This window comes from Phalacrocorax carbo, chromosome 12 (genome assembly GCF_963921805.1).
Source record: "Phalacrocorax carbo chromosome 12, bPhaCar2.1, whole genome shotgun sequence".
Classification (NCBI taxonomy): domain Eukaryota; kingdom Metazoa; phylum Chordata; class Aves; order Suliformes; family Phalacrocoracidae; genus Phalacrocorax; species Phalacrocorax carbo.
In genome coordinates, this window is record NC_087524.1 from 12,796,576 (window position 1) to 12,814,658 (window position 18,083).

Sequence of the window (18,083 nt, forward strand, 5' to 3'; positions counted from 1 at the left end):
CCCCATAGAAGCACAAGTCTTGAACAGAAGTTGGTCCCCTCCAGGCTCGGGGCTCTGGCAGAAGAGCTCAGTGAAACTCTCCTCATTTACAAAGTAAGTAAAAGCACCCAATGGCATTAATGATAAATGGCCCAACCACTCACACCCCAAGCTAGTGATGTAAACTCTGCTCACCTGCGCTTGTCCTCAAGCAACAGCCCAGACAAGCTCTGATAGATTGCACATGAGTGGGAGAGAGGTCAGGCTTAGGAGCAGCAGGAAAGCTTTTCTTTAGACTGTGGGTTGGTACTTAGCATACCCATAACTCTGGTAGGTTAACCCTTCGTGCCTATCTCTCCTGACACAGAAATTGAACTGCCATCAAGTTTCTCCATTATAAAACAATACCTGTTTCCTCTAACTGCTGCCTCCTAGAGGCACCAGGGATTTCTCCCTGAGCTGGTTTAATTCTGCAGATCCAGCACATCTTTTGAAACAGGTCCTTGGCGCGAGGTATGCCTAAATCATGTTTTCACTGGAGCCCTTTATACTAGTTTATCCACTACATCCTCACCGACCTGAAAGCTAATTTAAAATTACAAATACACGTAGAGCAGCATTATTACAATTGAGTATGTTGCATCAGTAAAACCCCATCAATTTTAGAAGATAAAAGAACTGAGGATCTTTTTACAACTTCAGACAGTAAAGTGAAGGGGTAGAAATATCCAGAACTTCAAAATGTGGCAAATGTTATCAGTTCTGCTTTTACAAAGCACGCTGGTGCACTTTGCCCTATTTTAAACATGCCACTCCAATGTTATCTTTTTCTCTTATTTTATACAGGCGAAGGTTTATCCAGATATTACACACTGTCAGGTAAAGAGCAAAGTATGACAATGAAAATATCAATCCCAAATATAGCTTTTGAGTGATTCTGTCAACATAAACCCCATAGCTCAAAAAAAGGAGGTGAAAAATAAAGTAAATTTGACAGAAAGGGAGATATTTCAAAATTAAATTTTATTTCTCAATGTTATACACTTTCTTTTCCTCCTTTCTTCCATCCCTCACTCTGGACAATAAAGTCATAGCAATAACTTCTAATACTGAAACTTACTTTCTCTTATTTTCACACCCTCTTCCCAAAAGGGAACAAACATGTTTCACTGAGTTAACAGAGATGTCTGAAAGCATTTCTATTTGGAGAGGGTTTGAAAAAGGCCTTTCAAAACCTATTTGTTAAAACTTGATATGGTGACAGAGCCACATTAGGGGATGCAGTTGCGTTGATGGGGGTGGGAAGAGAACATGAAAGGCAGCTGAAAGGGAAGTATTCACGTTTAGTCTGTGTTTCTCTTACAGATATCATCTTCCACCTACTCTTTGCCGTTGGATTTTGTGCTGTTTTATTATAAATTGCAGCCCAGCTGTGTTTCTTAACTTTTCCCAATCCTGTTTGGAGCTGGAATTCTTTACTAAAGATGTTTATTTTACAGAGGAAAAACGAAAGTCACAAAAGAATCCCTGTGCACCATTTTACCAGATAAATAAAACATTCCATGAGCTTTGTGCCTTGTATACTGGAGAATCCCAAAGCAGATTTGCCTCTCCCTGGCCTCTGCAGGCATTTTATACTAGTGAAAACCCAAGGGTTATGTATTCTACCAATGCCTCCTTTTAAAAAGTTGTGACGCCAACAGTACAACAGTTCTATAAGGAACATAGGATTATGCAAACTCAGCATTTTTCAATGCCAAATTTACCCTCAGGGTCCTCCTTCCCTGTCAGTGTCAGTGTGGTACCCAACTCCCCTCCAGGCCTGGTCTTGCAAGGTCCTAGCTTGATCTGTGAAGCCTTTGGACAAGATGAAAACTAACCTAACATGTCAAGGATGGGAGAAAAGGATGCTTTTTATGTAGCAATAGCCAGAAGGTCCTCAGAATTAATTACCTGATATTTCTTTCCTGCTTCTCAGCATTGTCAGTGTTGATGGTTGGGTTAACAAGAGTACAGCACATGCTGCGGTAGCTACAATACTGTTAGGAGCAGGATGTCTTGCTGACTGGACAGGCTCAGTGCAGGATAGCTGCATGGTGTGGATGCAAATTAAGCACACCTGAAGTTGGAAAACAAGCTAATGAGCTTACATTTCCTTGAAGACATAGCTGGTGTCAGATACAACAGGGTCCAGGTGTTAGCTCTGTACCTGAGTAACAACAGGTCTTAAACAGCAAGAATAAAGCATTAGAAAGGGAAACCATGATTTCTGAAGAACAGGAAATATCAGGACATGAAACAATTTCCCAGCAAGAGAATTGGTAGGTTCCCTACTTCCAGTAATTACTAAAACAATATTGAACAAAACTCTTGAAAGTGTAAGAAACTTTCCTAGGCCTCTTCCATGAAACTTCCAAGATCCTAAATGTGAAAGACGGCAGAATGACTGCAGCTGTTACACTTCCTATTAGTGAACACAGTGGGTGAACCTGTGTCTGTACATACTGCAGCATAAGCACATTATAGAATTTTTGCTATTGTTTGTAGAGAGGCAGCCTCCTGAATAATTCTATTAAATTAAGGATTTTAAGCTCCCTGTTCTTTTTGAAATCTCATTGCTATGAGGATAAATCATAGCTAGAACACCCATACATTACAGCCACAGTTTTCAAATACACACAGATCCCCCATACTGTGGACTGTATTTGCTCCTCTAGGTGTAATCAAGTCCACACATTTTTATAAGTCATTCAGAAAAATAAAGCTGTTTAGAAGCTGAAATTACAGTAGACAGCATCCACCCTGACAGCCTGCAGAGAAATGGTCTGCTGTGATGGCATGCATTTAGCCATTACACACAACAGAGGGCACTCTCTCGACAGAATTGTCTGATTTAGACAAAATCTGTCACGTCGAAGTATTTCTTAGTGGTGCAAGTTCCTGAAGCACAGCAGAGCTATTGAATGTTTTGTGTGCCACGGGGCATTTTGGTCAGAGGTAATGATCCTGAAGGTTTTTCTCCTTCATTTGCTCCTTTGCTTCCCTTTCCCCTTCCCTCCTCCCACAAACACCCCAAGTTTCAACACCTGCCAAATGGCTTTACCTCTTCGAATTCTTGTCCTTGCCAAATGAGGTTAATGCTCTGGCTTCTTCTCCAAAGCCTGTTTCTTTTGCCTTGCCTTTGCAACAGCCACTGCTCTCCTATCATGGCTATTTTGTGCAGAAAGCCTTGAACTTGGTTTCCTTGGTAGGTTAGTTAATTTTCTTCCTAATTATGCAATAAGTGTTGCTTTGCAACAAACCTTGCAGGATTGCAGCAGCTGTGATGTGTGCCTGCAAACTCCCAGGCCACCAACCTGTCCACCGTGGGATGGACTCTCCGGGCATACACATCTCCCGTTTGTGTTACTGTACTGAGTGGGGCTCATGCAGCCAGGGAGCTGTGGTTGCAGGATGGGCAAAGCCCTATTACCAGTTCAAGTCTGGATCACCATCTCCCTACAGTCCAGAAATAGTTTATTGCTAAAAACTAAACAAACAAAACACAACTGAAAAAGAGCTCCTAGATGTGGCTGTGAAAAGGTCTGTCTGCCAGAGGAGGCAGCAACGTAGGGACAGGTTTCAGCTCCAGAAGTACTGTCCCTTAAGAAAGCACAAATTGTCCATCCTAAATAGCTTGTATAAAAAATATTGTCTATAATTCACCTTCACTTTTCCTAACCTGCGTATGGCTCATCACTATTTATTCTACTAAATACTATTTATGTTGCCCGTATCAGAAAATGCAGTGATTGCAAAATACTTTAGCACAAGCTGAAGCTTGATAGGCTTCATCATTTCAGATGCACTGTAATGATGGATCTTTTTCAGCTGGTGGGGCATGAAGATGCTTGCCTTGATCTCTGCATCTGAAAGGCTGGCCGTGGAAACATGGGAAAAGGAAGGTTAGTTACAGGGGACACAGACAATCTTTAGAAGTCAACATTTGTTTTCTGAAGATTACACTTTGGCTTTGTCCCAGTTCTTCCTCCCATTCGGATGAACTGTAATGAGACATGAGTTTTCACATGCTTTCCTTCTCACAGTTTGGCATTGCAATGCTGGAGCGCAAAGCCACTGAGGTCTTGGCAAGAAGTAGGAGAGAAATGAAGACACACAGGTGTCAACATGATAACAACTCAAGTTGCAACACAATATCACTAGTACAGTGACACACATTTACACAATAATTTGTTAAATATAGGTCAATTCTCACTTGCAAATGGTAAACACCATTAACCTATGTGGCCTTTGTCTGACAGTCGCTGCAAATGCAATTGTCGATTAAGAAGGTCCAACAGAAATTGCCAACGAAAGACTGGGTCAGATCTAATGCAAAATCCTCAGAAGTACAAACCCGCAAGCGTGCCACCTATGCAAGCTGGTTCCGTCCATCCTTGATGGTCTATATTTAGTGTCTCCCAACAAGCAGAGCTGTGGCACTGTGATTTCTCTGCCACCCCAGGTCCAATAGTGAAAAAGAAGGAGCAGGTTCTGAGACTGTCAAGTCAGAATTAATTAGAGTCAAGCATTATGCCTTATATCCTGTGCTGGGATCCCACAATTTCAAATCCAAACCTGAGAACGAATCCTTAGCTGGTTATCAGAGGACATGCGACTGATTCTGCTGCAGAGGTGCCAGACTAGGTCTGACCCGATATGCCCACCTAGTGCATCCCCTGCTAGCTCAGCCCTGAAAGGAGTGAAGCCACATCAGGGCTGCAAGCCTTTCTGTAGCGGGATTGCAACTCAGCAACACACTGAGGTAAACATTGCATACGCTGCCAGAATTGGCAATATATTACACAATATAAACACAGGCAATGTTTTAGATCCAGACAGCATGTATAGAAACTCCCCATCTTAATCCTAATAAACACCAACTTCATCTCTTTATTCTGTAAATCCATGACATTTTATTTAAATGTCCCAGTCAGGGACAAGGAAAAACCCTACTTAAAATAATGTCATAAGAGCCATGACTCAAAACATACAAAACACATCATAGAGGTACGTAGCCTCTATTAGGAGTGAACCTCCTCACTCTGTTCTGGAGATCAAATCTTTTCCAGTTATCTCCCTCCATCCAAAGGGCAGCTGTCACTCACAGGTGCAGAGGAAAATATAGTTATTGATTGATTGGACCCCACAGCCCTTTCATGTAGCGTATCATTGCAGGCCTGCAAAGGTCAGGTGCCGTGGCTTCAGAGAAATAAATAACAATTCTTTCGGCCGGGCAGTCAGGCTCTCAAGGGGGTGACTAGTGTGCTGAGCTCTGTCAGAAGCTGTATTGCACCCTGCAGCACAGAGACCAGCCTGCTTTCCAGTACATTTACTTTGCTGTTACAAGGAAAACCTAGTACTCATCTAATGTCTTAGCCTGCTCTTTAAAAGCAATTACATTAGACACGTTCCAGTTCTAAATTCTAAGAGAAATGTTGTTCAATTCCCCTACCTGAAGCCCACCTGCAATGTAAAGAGCTGCTCTGTGGTGCAACCCACAGACTGGCTCTCTCTGGGCTTTTACACACAGCATCACTGGAAGGGATCCCACCCTGTTGCAAGACAGTCTGCTTTTCTGCTTACGCTCACCTGCTCTAACTGGAAAGTAACCCCAGCGTTTCTCTTCTGGGAGCAAACACAGCAACATATGTCAACATGCCTAGGACACAGACATTCAGGTTGCATATCATATTGACCTTATTTTAAAAAGACAATTAAGCCACAATAGGTAGCACAGACTTGTCAGTAACATGGCCCTGAAATACGGTCTGAGAAGATCTTGCAGGCTTAAATTGTACTCTGCTTTTCCAGAAGCACATTCAGCCGAGTCCAAATGATGCAGGAAGTAAGGCATGTTGGTGAGCACTAAAGCTGAGGTCTAATGCTAAAGCAGAGGTCTAATGGTAAAGCAGAGGCCTTACCACCATGAAATGTTTGCACAGCACTATAGATTTACACGGTGATTAAAAAGCCCTGAAAAGGGCATTCTGAGCACTTCTCATTGTCTTCATGCCCAGTACTTCTGCGCTGGTGCCTTTTAGTGAATACCTCAAAGTAGTCTAAAACCAGTAACAGATTAATCTGGAAGATTTAATCTTCCCTTTACAAACAGAAAAACTGAGGCAGAAATAATGACGTGAGCGGGTCACAGCAGGGGGCACGTCAGATTGGTACTTATTCCACTAGAGGGGAATGTTACCTGAACGGCAGAAATAGCCATCAAGGAAAATTATGTAGCCTGATCTGGTACTTCTGAGGATTAATTGTGAATTGATAAAATTTGTAAATTTTGCATTTCTTTTATCTGTATTGGAAAGAGAATCTCCATAAATACAGAAAATCAAGACAACAAATTTAAGGGTTCTGATACACAACTTACTATGTACCCGGTGACCCACAGTAACAGATCACAAGCACCCCTAGCAAACACAAGATAAAACTCAAAGGTTAATTGCCTGGAAGGAAGTTTACACCACACCTGAGATAGGTGTGGCACCATGCCTCAGTGGGTGGCAATCCTTACCCTATGGTGTACCCAGACCTCCAGCCCAGCTCACAACCAGCCAGACTCAGGCAGTTTAGCTGTGTGAAGGCCAATAATGCAGTTTCAGCTTCTCTCTGGGTATATGGCCCATCTCAAAAGTAATCACAGCAGTCAGGAATTTCACAGACATAACAGCTGTTTCTTCAGCGGGCTGACCCCACTGTGGACAGGCAGGCTGCTAGCCACCATATAGCATCACCAGTGGTTTCTACCTTCAGCAACAAAAAGAGCACAACTATTCTCATTGCATATCCTAGATGCGGGGTGTGGGGTGCAAATAAATCTGAGCCTTCAATTCTGCAGTGACTATTTTCCAAATTGTAAAGAAAAGAAAAGTGTGTGTGGGGAACCCCAAATGTTTTGAAGTTACCATATCAATGGTCCTTCACTGGACTAAACAGAATTTTGTGTGTGTGTGTGTGTGTGTGTGATTTTTTTTGTGGTTTGTTTTTTTTTTTTTCCCCTAGGAGAGATCTTCAACCACTTCACAACTTTCTTTGGCAGATGGGGAAACCGGTCCTCACACCCATTAATAGGTTATGGAAATGCATTTGCTGCTAACATGCCTACTGAGTTATTCTAGCAGAGGTCCCTCTCCAAGGCCAGCAGAAGAGGCACAACAAAAGCTTTGCTATTCCATGACTATTTGCTCAATAGCCAGAAAGTGACAAACACCATGTGTTTTAAGGATGTTATAGAAGAGGCTGCACAGGTCACTCAGGAGACTGACCAACTGAAGGAGGTTGCCGAGAGAACACAAGTTGCAACTCCACCAAGCAATGAAATGTTCTCTGCAGTGAAGCTGGAAAGGAGGAGGAAAAGGGACAGGGTGTCAGTCAAAAAAACCCAGGCAATGTTGATGGCAAGAACTCACCTATCTTCCTTTTCTCTGCCACCAACTGCACCGGTCCTTCCAAACGTTCAACATATTTTTCCAGTTTGCTCACCGTATTGTCCAAGATCCTAATGTGCCCATCGGGGCATATACAACAAGGTCACATTTATTTATCATCTGGTGCCAAGCAACACAGCATATTGTGCATAGGTTCAGACTCCAGTAGCTTCCTCCTAGTGGCTGGATTTCATGGCATGGGAGGGAATGACTTGTCTGTTCCATATTCCAGGCCTTTTCATGAGATGCCATAGTTTGATCATGCTTGGGTCCTCCTACCACATGTCTCTGCAGAATCTACGTACACTGCTAATTATGTAGTCATTTTCGCACTAGTTGAAAGGGGTCGTTTGCTGAGGGAAGAAATAATTTTGAAATAAAATAATTTTCCCATCTGGCATAATTTATCACTGGCCTCACTGGAGCAGAATAAATGTTCATCTAATTCAAAAGCCTCCCTCTGACAGTAACCACCACCAGCTGCTTACAGAAGGTGCAAAAGCAACAAAACATGTACACAGTGAATCTCAGGGTCCCCCATAACAGCTGTTGTAACCTACAGCTATCTTGCAAGACACAAAGCTGTAGGCTTGCATCCTGGACAAATTCTATCATTGATTATTATATAATAAAATACTGAGATATTGAAAGGAATGAAATGCAATTACCTGAGAGAAGGGGTTGCAGGGAGGGGAGATCGGGGGTTATCTACCCTTTAGCAAGCACAACTGCAAAGGATGAGGCACTTTTATATATTTTATCTTTTTAGCTTATTTTGAGGCTTTTTATATGTAGCAAGATTAATGTGACCTATTTTGCTTCAAGAAGAGGCTTGACAAACATTTGAAAAAAGTAGGGAGAGTGTTGATTACAGACATAGAAAACTAAACAGGAGGCACTCTGTCACCTACAATGCCTGAAGCAACCACCATCTGTATTTAAAAAACCAAGGGGACTAGCTTACTATTTGCCTAATTAACATGGCACCTGGTTTCAGCTGCATATTAATCATCTCCATTTCCTGATCTAAACCACTGAACATTGTCGTTGCAGGCTGCTCATCGGCTACTATTTCCCTTCTCTACAACAGCCGCATTTGAGTGGTGAAGAAACAACTCCTGCTCATTTTGCACAGTCCACAAAACACTTTTGATACCTGCCAAGTGAAAGTTACAACCTATTTGTGGTAATAAGCCTTTCACAAGCAAGCAAAACTCACCCTTCATGGCTTGCTTCTCTTGACCACTTTTTCACAGAGAAGAAAATTAGTCTCTGTTCTGTATTTTCATCCCAACAAGCTCTTAACATGCATGGATGGGTGTATGGACGAGTCCTTGATTCTGTTGATAACTTAACACAGCAAGCATGGTTCATCGGGATCCCAGGTCCCCATATAGCTATTCTCCTTTTAGTATTAGCCACATTTGACTGAAAATGTGTATAACAAGAAAAAGGATGTGTCCTTCCTATAAAGGGCTCCAGCTCCCCACCTGGGAAAGCTTCCAGGCAGAGGATTGCATGCCACCTGGGAACCAGCAGGAATTAGTGCCAGTGCCAGAACTTGCACAAGACTATCAAACAAGGAGAAATTATCCTTCAGATATGCAATGGACAAGGAGGTATCGTGAATGCTTTAGACACACTGGAGAAAAAGAGTGGTCACAGTTGCTGAAATAAAACTGAGGAATTTTGCTGAGCTGTGTGAAATTTTGGGCATGGTGGAAGTGGGGGAGGCTTGGAGGGATGCGTGTGATTAGGTTTTTTGGTAACAGTTTACAATCAGTGATAGGATCTCCATCTAGCATTAGCAATCCAATAAAGGAATTACTAGTAAGCTTAGGTAAATTCTATAATCTTGTAGAATATTTATCAAAAGGTCAAAAATCCATACAAGCCTTCAAAGATGAAAGGTGATATCTTTAGTAACAAGACATATACATTACTTTGTCTATACTGATCTCAGGTGTTCTATGTTTCAATGCAAATACAGTAAATATAGCTCCTTCAGGATGTAAATATGCACTTCCAAAAAGGACTGTATGAAAAGATAGTCCAAAACAAGCAATGTAACGATCTGGTAACACTGGCTTCAGAAATTCTTGCTAGCTCTCTTCTCCATCCAGTAAACTCTCCCTCCTGGAGGTGATCCTGTTTCCCACCAGCCTACACAGTATGGTGGTTCTGCTGTAGCTACAGGGCATTGTCCCATCTACCTTCAGACACCTGCCAGTGACTCAGGCCACAGGCTGATCTCGGTGCTGACGCCTACATCCAGCCAAGTGGCACCTCAGAACAGACCCAGACCCAGCTCACAGACCCAGACCTGATCTGGCTGTACAAACAGAATAAAAGAACAAGTAGAAAACTCAAATGCTAGGAAGGGTATAGCAGTGCCAACAGACTGCTACAGAAGTTTGTCTTAGGAATAGCTTTAAATTTAAAGTAATTTAGCCTAAGATAAATCAAAAAAAGACAGGAGAAGGAAAAAATGAATAGCTATGAGGAGAGGCTCTAGAAAAAGTGAACTTTACACCCCAACAAACAGAACTGACCACAAAACAAGAGGAAACTGGTTCAGGTAACCACAGAGGAACAACCAGGTTAGATGTTATGTCTGTTCGATGACAGGATGAGAATTATCTTGCTATATTTGTGCCATTGCAGCTCTCTATTTATGGTCAGATATTAAAAGCAACACTATGCCCCAGGGTACTGTAACTCAGACACTGAGCAAACATCCATGCCCAGGTTTCCATCCCAAGAGTGAAATAAGATTGTCATTCCTTTGTAATTGTTACCTGAGGGTTGGGCATAATTTACCAAGAGGCTGCCCAGTTGTTGGCATTTCTTAACATCTTAAGAGTTTATAAAAGTATCAAGGTTAATATGTTCTTTTATCAATTATTTCTAGGTACAGAGAAGTGGAGCAAGGTATTATTGCAGCATAACATGACTAGTGCGGCAGCACATTGCCAGCTTGCTTCACCATCATGTAATATTTGGCAGCACTTCAGCACCTCTGTGCCATTCTGGCAGCAGAGAGCAACCGTGGAACTGGTCTGATCAGTGCTCAGGTGTCTGCGAGGTGTGGTGTTACCCAGGCTTGGTCAGTGCTGCCGTCCTTGCCCTGGCTTTCCCAGAGAGGGTTTCAGTGGAGGGGCTCAAAGCCTCGGAAAATCGGCATGAAGGATTGCCTGGTGATGATTGTGGAGGTGGGCCAGAGGACATCGTTGACAAGATTGGTGTTAATCTCTTGACTAATTTTAAACTCGCTCACAAATCTATATGCCCTGATTTTCAGGGCTCCTAATTACACAAGCGGGGTTCAACTTTATTTTGGTGACCAACTCTGGAAGACACTAACTTTAACTTAAGGCTTAATCCTTCTAAGCCTTAGTTCCTACCTCACACGCTCCCCTTTTTTCTCCCTCCCCCCCCCTTTTTTAATGTGACTGTGCACACCACAAACATTTATAAAAGTCATTGTCATCTTTGAAGACAGCAATGATTTCCTCGCTCCCCAAAGTACCCGACTGACAGTTCAGTTCTTGTGACTCTTAAACATACCTACTTGTAACTGAAGTTTGGCAATATTCATTATGAAGTCCACAAAGTGGCCTGTCTCTAGGAGGAAAGCCATCTAGCCAGCTGATGGAAGCAATTTATTTTGTTGGACTGCAGGCAGATGCAGGCAGCTATTTAAGAATCCATTTCTACTATCTTTTTTCTTTCATTTTTATTTTATTTTATGAATTGTGGGGGGACACAGCAAACTGCTCTGTCATCTGAAGCTCAACACCACAAGTTGTTAAAAATGGAATGTTTTCTTCCGTACAGGAATTTCAGAAAGTGGGAGACAAGCTACCAAAAAAAATATTTTGGAGGGGAAAAAAAGAATATATAAAAACCTGTTAAAATATAGTTCCTTCATGGAAAAATCACCTTTATTTGAGTGAAGAATACTGATCGTGGAAATTTTCCAGCCTCCTATTAGGTAGGTTTTTCTAAAACATGCTCCTTTCTCCCAGTTCGTCAATGTACACCGAGCCAGCAATCCCTAGGAAGACAAAGCATTCAACACATTAAAGTTGCGGGTGAGAGGAAGGCAGTCAGTCTCAGCTTCTCTGTGCCTTTGCTGCATGCTAAGCTGGACATTCCCCCATTAATTTCTCCCATTTTCCTTCTATTCAAAAATCTGCAGAGCAAGAGGATTCCAAACTGCACATTTTACCCTCCTCAGATTGTTCAGATGCCATAAGAATAAGCTGTTAATTGCAGACACCCAAAGGACTGATATTGTACTGCAAGGTTTTTTTGAGAAACATATGGTGGTAACAGCCCTGCTGATGCTGAAACCAGCAGGATCCAAGGCTGCCTGGGGAAGAACTGCTGCTGAATGAGTTTAGGCTCCAGTTACACCAAAGCCCTTCCACAAGCTATTACGTAGACAACAAAGCTACTTCCATGACTTAGTATCTCAAAGATGGTACCTTCCAGGCTGGTGAAGAAGTGGCCATACTTCTTTCTCCATCAACTGCCAACCTCTTGTGAGAAAGACCTTGTGGTATCTACCAGGGGGTGATATGGCTGAGGCATCTGTGCTCCCTGAATGCTCTTCAGCTGCCAGCAAAGCCCAGAGAAGGCATTAAAGCACCTTTCAGGACAAGACTTGCTCTCCTGACCCTTATACTGGCTTTTTTGCTGGTCCTTAGAAAACAAAGGAGATTTTAGTGGAAATTGGGTCAGATGGTGGAGTAAATACATCACTTTCTAAAGGTGCTTGTGCATGTCTACAAGAAACACAAAGCATATTCCAAGGGAGGCAAGCACCAAAAGCAGCCTGCCTAGGACATACAATTCCTGTTATCGTGCCACATCTCTCCCCCCTGCTCAGCAGCCTTTCTAAATGTGTTTTCTTTCTCCAGAGCAACTGGGCTAATGAGCTTGGTCAAGGCATGACATCCACGCTCCTATTCCCAGTTTTGGACTAAATCAGGGCACTACACCAGCTACTGTAGGCCTGCTGAAAGTCTTCCAGCAAGGTTTGTAATTCAATGGAAAAGACCCAGGACAGACTAATCCCTGTTGATTTACTATGAGAATAGTGTTGATAACACACAGATTTTTTTAGTTGTTGCTAAGTGGTGCTTACACTAAGGCAAGGGCTTTTCAGCTTCTCGTGCTCTACTGACCGAGAAGGCTGGAGATGCACAAGAAGCTGGGAGGGGGCACGGCCAGGGCAGCTGCCCCCACTGACCAAAGGGACATTCCATACCATATGGCGTCATGCTCAGTCTATAAACTAGGGGGAAGCTGGCCAGGGGACTGCTCTCGGGGACACGCTGGGCATCCCTCAGTGGTGTCTTTCTTGGGTTTTATTTCTCTCTGTGTTACTTTCCTTTTCATTACGATTTATTATTATTATATTATTTCAATTATTGAAGTGTTCTTTTCTCAACGTGCAAATATTCTCACTTTCACTCTTCCGATTCTCTCCCCAGTCCCACCGGGGGGGTGGGGGGAGTGAGAACCGGCTACGTGGTGCTTAGTTGCCATCTGGGATTAAACCATGACAATACCTTGACTAATAATCCTAAACCAAAGTACAATAAAAATGCAGCAGTCTTGAGATACTGCCTGTGTTTGGTATTTCCCAAATAATTTTCAGCTAAAAGTAAGTTTCATTTTCAATAAATACATTCCAACTTTGTCCCAAATGCAACTGTGATTCCAGACCTTAATAATTAATTGAAAATCCATATCTTGAACTAGCTAGTATCATTCTTCAAGTAGCTAGGAACAGAAACGCCTAGAAATGTCCTATGTCACTCTTACATGGAGTGTGGGATTCCTTAGTCCCTGGGGACTGAAAGCCACACATAGGTGCCTCAGACATACTTTGGTTGGAGACAAACTTATTCAGGTATGCAAATCTGGGGAAATCACAAACTGGGAAAAGGAGGCAGCTTAATTAGAATATCATATTAGGCAAGTGCTATAAGTGGGGAGCACAACATCAAACCTCTTCCTCTGAAGAAAGGAAGCTGTGAAAGAGTTGTCCCTTCAAGCCTTTCCTAGCTGTCTTCCAAAAAATCTAAATACTTAGTAGAATCCCCAGGTGAGCTGAGGGTGACCAGGAACACGTACTCGTAGGCTTGGAGAACACTGCTCTTCTCAGTGCATCTTCCAGGTTTATGTCATAAAAACCAGAAACGATGTCCCTCCTCTGGCATGCAATTACTAACTCAAACATTTAATCCAATCAATCCCCTGGAAAATGCTAGAAATTAAGGTCAGCTCACTGCTGGGTTGTGAGAACTTTAATGCATTACTTTATTTGTTGATTTTCTCCTACTGACCAACAAGAATGTAATAAAAAAGTTAAGTTAGACTTACTGCATTGCTGCTGACCTGAAACTATTAAACATAGACAAGCTTTCCATCAGCAGATATTTTTAACTTCTAGCATAAGTGACTGACATCTGAAGAGCTGCAGATTAAAACAATGATTGCAAGGGTGAGGGGGAAGTGAAGAAGCACATATAGTCACTTCCCTTCCAGTTTGTCACAGAACAAACAGAGCTACTGATCAGTACTAATACTATGCAAATTGAATTTCTCACCACATAGCAAACACGTACAGACTTCAACCACATACGTGTCCCTGGAAAGCCCACTGCGCTGCAATTGAGTAGATAAATATGTATTCCTTGCTGAATATTGGTTGGCTGATGATCAGTTAAAGATCTTGTGGTGACAGAAAATTAAGTGCTTTGTGGCAGCTGGAAATTGCCATCATTATTTTACCCATTAATAGTCGTGAAAGTAAACTGCCTGGAGGTAATACATGAAAGGACTGCTTTTTGTGCAAGAGGATTGCCAGCCACAGGCTTCTCTTTGCTATACAGAAAAATAACCTCTTCCAGAATATCAAACCAAATCTATCAAGTAATAGAAAAATCCCTGGGAAATTATTTTCTTGAGTGATGGTGGGTAGCAACAGAAACAAGCACAGAAACATCTGCAAACAAGGTAGCGGTGACAACTAAAGACAACAAGAAACAGCTTCATTCAACCTCTCAACTTCTCTCTCTTCTCCTTTTGTGGAGAAAAACTAATTTGCTGAAATAAATTTTTACTAAAGTCTGTAAAATATTTATTAAAAAAGAACTTTTTTTTTTTTTTTGGCAGTGTTTTTCTGAAAGCCCAGAGCTCCATCAGTATCTTGGAATTTGGCAACTCCCAGTTGTACAAGAGAGCATTTTCCCATTTTTTTAAAAATGGAAAAGGGTATTTCTTCCTCTTTCCAAACTGTGAGACTTTTCAAGAAAACAAAAAGTCTGTCCCCATTTCTTTTCCCCCCAAATTTCTGTAAAAGTTAGAATTTTCCAATGGGGAAAAGCAACGATATAAGCCCCACCCCTCCCCGTTCAGGGAAAATATCCCAGTTTTCATGCCCAGAATTAGTGACAATATCTGTCAAAGTCCAGCACCTGAGAGTCCAGGAGTAACTGCTGCCTCCTGAGCTTTCCCAAGGAAGAGACACAGACACAGGCTTTATTTCTATTACTTTTGTCTGGAGAATGCGGGTGGGTGGGGAGACCACCTCATTACAGTGGGCATTAACTGATGCTGATAAGCAGGGATGGATTGAGTCCTACACAAACAGGTGAGTCATGGGAAAGCCCAGGAGGACCAGGGCAGATTCTGTTCCTGCTCCACTCTGGCAATCAGCAACCTGGCAGGTACGCACACATCGCCCAACACTCTTCATAAGCCCAACCCTAGCATTGCCCACCTTTCTAACCACAAACCCTCACCATTCTGGCAATTAATAAAACGCAGTTTCTGCCTTCTCATCTTCTGTTGATTCACTCTGACCTGGCTCCAAGCAGGTGGAGGAGGAGAGTTTTCTGCCTTCTTTCTGGTCTTTTGCTTTTACTTATATTGTCCAACTTGTGTCACTTTTTCTGCAGTTCGGGAAGGACAGGAAGTTACTGCTCTGATTTGCTCTGTCCTGTTGAAGTACTGAATGTGCAGTCACACAGAATCGTGGAATATCTTAAGTTGGAAGGGACCCGTAAGGATGATAATGTCATGTGCGGGAGTGATTTAGGTCAGAGTTTATTATATTCCTAGTTTCACATGTGAACACTTTTCTCCTTCCCTCCCCCCAGGTAAGAGCAAAATGCTTAATCTACAGTAAGTGGAGCAAAGTCCTCTTCCTGCACAGTTAGGATGCACCAAACACAGGGGAAAGCAGCTCATACTATCAGCACGGTCCTGGGGCTAAGTACAATGCCAGCAAGAAGTCTGTCAAAAGATCATTTATTTGTGTATAATTTACCTGGCTAGACTCTATGGCCTGTGCTTGGTCCGTCTATTGCTGCAATATAGAATTATACGTCTTTCTGAGGTAACATGACAGAAGATAATATATATGCATTTTAAAAATGACATAACAATGAGTTTGGAAACTACATAAGAGGCAGGCCTTCAGTGACCACAGCTTCCATAAACTGCACTTGCAAGATGCACACAGCAGATTCCTACAGAGCTCAGATGCAGACTGCTATGAAATGGTCCTGAGTACAGACATCCTAATTAGAGATATTCCAACAACTGGATCAGATACCCATTTAGATTCATAGTTTTGCTCTGTGTGGATGAATTGCATTTTTAAGCTACGGGTTGTTCTAGATGGAGATGTCATTTGCCTCTGTGTCACAGTGTTAGGCACACAGTAATCCTTGCTGAGTATTCTGACTTCACCATGCTACTAAGGTGTTTAATATAATAAAGTCCATAAAATAAATTGTGAAGAGGATGGTTGCAGTATTAGTCACAACAGAAGTTCTCAATATTCACTAACAGCACGGTACCTGAGCTGCATTCTAGCATGCAGAGGAACATTTCCAGTTTATAAAGTCTCACATGCTTTCTGCAAGAGCTAGTAAAAAATAAAAATCATCCTTTAAAGAGCTAACAGTAAGGACGGAGTCCACACAGTTTTGGAAGTGCTATAGTCTTTGGGAACCACATATATCCTCAAAAACTGACAGCCTTTGACCAAGTGTTTATTACACACTTGAATATTAACCATAACGCACTAGGAAGCATTTATTTACTGTTAAAAGCCAAATATGCACTATGGAAATAATCACCCCTTGCAGCACTATCCCACTTCTATATCCCATAGTATAAGAGACAAGTGCTGTGCCTTACTCTCCTTTCTTGCCTCAGCACAAAACTTTCTTACCTTCAAGGTAAGAAAAGCTAAGTAAAATTCTTATAAAGCCAAGGTGATTTGTACGTATTTTTGCTCCCTTAAGGTGTTCCTGCTGACACTTGGCAAGAGTACCACTGACACATTTGACAGACAAAGGAAAACTGTATTTAAACTGAAACTTACTTCTAGCAGCAGATGATATGTACTTGACATTTTCCTGGTGAAGGAATACAGCATCTTTTGTGCTGTATCTGAGCTTAGCAGCAATGGTGACATTGACTGGTCTGGTTTTTCACAGAGGTCCACAATTCGTCTGCTTAATCCTACTCAGCAGCCTCAGGTCAGCTTCCAGGTAATACAGCAGAGGTCCAGCCAGAGGACGTTCATAAAGTACTTCTGCTAATCGCTGTAGAGGGGACACAATTTTTACAGAAGTGTCACAGAAGGACGTTGTCTAGCTTTGCTGTCTGATCATATACAAACATAGGGACATTTCAGTCAGAAGGCCAAAAAAGTACCCTACAGATGGTGACAAGAAGACGGCCTTTTATTTTGTGTCAGAAAATAGAAGGCAAAAGTTATTCTGTAGTCCAAATCTGAATTGTTCTATAGTCTTCAGTAATCACAGTTGCCATTGGCTTCTGCTTTTCATCTCATAGATCCGTTTGGCTTTATTGGTCCCCCACAGATTTCAGTTGTTTTCATACTTTATAGTACCATAATCAAGTTCCAAGAGAAATTGTAGGCTATCATCTAGTACAGTTGCCATACAACTGAAAAATTACCAAACCTGGCATAAATCACAAAAGCTGTGATTTCGTGTTTGACAGGACAAATTCATACCCAGAGTAAATGCATTGATCCAGGTATTGCCCCAGCTCTTCTGTTAAGTTCTTCAAGAATTTGGAGCAACCCCCAAATTAAAGATTAGAGCCCAAATTTTTGAGGCTTCCATATACGTGGTATTACTAGATTTGGAATATTCTTCAAAACCTCAACTGCAGATACTTTCTCCTTGAGAAAACCTTGTAAGGCTAACTTTTAACAGCTTTATGTCATTGATGATATTGTAACTGAAGTTCACCAACTGAGTAAGGTCTGTCGAGTACACTGGGAAGTACCAAGCCAATGAAGGCAGTTTGGAAGCATGTAAATTTTAATTTTTTACAGTTATGGCATGAAAGAAAAAAATTAGAGAGAAGAAAGATTTCCTGATTTATCTCCATTTTTATTTGCAACTACATGGTTCAAAGCCTACTTTTCTCAGGAATGTGCAATACTGGTGATGATCACTTCTCCAATTGCTGACATGTAATGGCTGAACCCCCTTTCTCTCTACTCTCCACCCCCAAAGCTGCCTTCAAATTTCAATGTAAAGTTGTGACATATCAGCTCCA

The 18,083-nt window shown here is 42.0% G+C and overlaps 1 long non-coding RNA gene across 2 annotated transcripts; it reads right to left on the reverse strand.

Moving 5' to 3' along the window:
• Positions 1-5,654: 5,654 nt before the first annotated feature.
• On the reverse strand, positions 5,655-16,953 carry LOC135315511 (uncharacterized). Of its 2 annotated transcripts, XR_010374997.1 has the most exons (4): positions 16,870-16,953; positions 11,948-12,164; positions 11,400-11,514; positions 5,655-7,810 (listed from the first exon to the last, which is right to left on the reverse strand). It is a non-coding gene; the product is annotated as an uncharacterized LOC135315511 (long non-coding RNA). The 2 variants fall into 2 exon arrangements; XR_010374996.1 differs by lacking the exon at positions 5,655-7,810 and having other exon boundaries at positions 11,219-11,514.
• Between the last annotated feature and the right edge of the window lie 1,130 nt (positions 16,954-18,083).